Source organism: Arachis hypogaea, chromosome 15, assembly GCF_003086295.3.
Source record: "Arachis hypogaea cultivar Tifrunner chromosome 15, arahy.Tifrunner.gnm2.J5K5, whole genome shotgun sequence".
Classification (NCBI taxonomy): Eukaryota; Viridiplantae; Streptophyta; class Magnoliopsida; order Fabales; family Fabaceae; genus Arachis; species Arachis hypogaea.
Genome location: NC_092050.1, coordinates 88,225,630 through 88,227,351, shown reverse-complemented (window position 1 = coordinate 88,227,351; position 1,722 = coordinate 88,225,630). Strand labels below are relative to the sequence as shown.

The window sequence follows — 1,722 nt, the reverse complement described above, 5'->3', positions numbered from 1 at the left end:
AAGCATCTCAATCCCTACCATTGGAACAAACAACTTTGAGCTTAAGCCTCAATTAGTTTCTCTAATGCAACAGAATTGCAAGTTTCATGGACTTCCATTGGAAGATCCTCATCAGTTCTTAGCTGAATTCTTGCAAATCTGTGACACTGTCAAGACCAATGGGGTTGACCCTGAAGTCTACAGACTTATGCTTTTTCCTTTTGCTGTAAGAGACAGAGCTAGGACATGGTTGGATTCACAACCTAAAGAAAGCCTGAAATCTTGGGAAAAGCTAGTCAATGCCTTCTTGGCAAAGTTCTTTCCACCTCAAAAATTGAGCAAGCTTAGAGTGAAAGTCCAAACCTTCAGACAAAAGGGAGGAGAATACCTCTATGAAGCTTGGGAAAGATACAAGCAATTGATCAGAAGATGTCCTTCTGATATGCTTTCTGAATGGAGCATCATAGGTATTTTCTATGATGGTCTGTCTGAACTATCCAAGATGTCATTGGATAGCTCCGCTGGAGGATCTCTTCATCTGAAGAAGACGCCTGCAGAAGCTCGGGAACTCATTGAAATGGTTGCAAATAACCAATTCATGTACACTTCTGAAAGAAATCCTGTGAATAATAGGATAGCTCAGAAGAAAGGAGTTCTTGAGATTGATACTCTGAATGCCATATTGGCTCAGAATAAAATATTGACCCAACAAGTCAATATGATTTCTCAGAGTCTGTCTGGAATGCAAGCAACAACAGGCAGTACTAAGGAAGCTTCCTCTAAAGAAGAAGCTTATGATCCTAAGAACCCAGCAATGGAAGAGGTGAATTACATGGGAGAACCCTATGGAATCACCTATAACCCTTCATGGAGAAATCATCCAAATCTCTCATGGAAGGATCAACAGAGACCTCAACAAGGTTTCAACAACAATAATGGTGGAAGAAACAGGTTTAGCAATAGCAAGCCTTTTCCATCACCTTCTCAGCAACAGACAGAGAATTCTAAGCAAAGCCACTCTGACTTAGCAACCATTGTCCCTGATCTAATCAAAACCACTCAAAGTTTCATGACTGAAACAAGGTCCTCCATTAGAAATTTGTAGGCACAAGTGGGTCAGATGAGTAAGAAAACTACTGAACTTCCTCCCAGTACTCTCCCAAGCAATACAGAAGAGAATCCAAAGAGAGAATGCAAGGCCATAAACACGTCTCACATGGCCGAACCTGGAAAGGAGGAAGAGGCAGTGATCTCCACTGAGGAAGACCTCAATGGACGTCCACTGTCCTCCATGGAGTTCCCTGATGAGGAACCATGGGAATCTGAGGCTCACACTGAGACTATAGAGATTCCATTGAATTTACTTCTGCCATTCATGAGCTCTGATGAGTATTCTTCCTCTGAAGAGGATAAAAATATTACTGAAGAGCAAGTTGCTAAGTACCTTGGAGCAATCATGAAGCTAAACGCCAAGTTGTTTGGTAATGGGACTTGGGAGGATGAACCTCCATTGCTCACCAAAGAACTGGATGACTTGACTAGGCAGAAATTACCTCTGAAGAGACAAGACCCTGGAAAATTCTCAATCCCTTGTACCATAGGCACCATGACCTTTGAGAAGGCTCTGTGTGACCTAGGGTCAAGTATAAACCTCATGCCTCTCTCTGTAATGGAGAAGCTAGGGATCATTGACGTACAAGCTGCAAGAATCTCACTGGAGATGGCAAACAATTCAAAGAAACA

General features: G+C 42.2%; 1 non-coding gene across 1 annotated transcript; it reads right to left on the bottom strand.

The window, feature by feature from the left end:
• Window positions 1–319: 319 nt before the first annotated feature.
• Window positions 320–427, bottom strand: LOC112752868 (small nucleolar RNA R71). Its single transcript, XR_003177278.1, has one exon. It is a non-coding gene; the product is annotated as a small nucleolar RNA R71 (small nucleolar RNA).
• Between the last annotated feature and the right edge of the window lie 1,295 nt (window positions 428–1,722).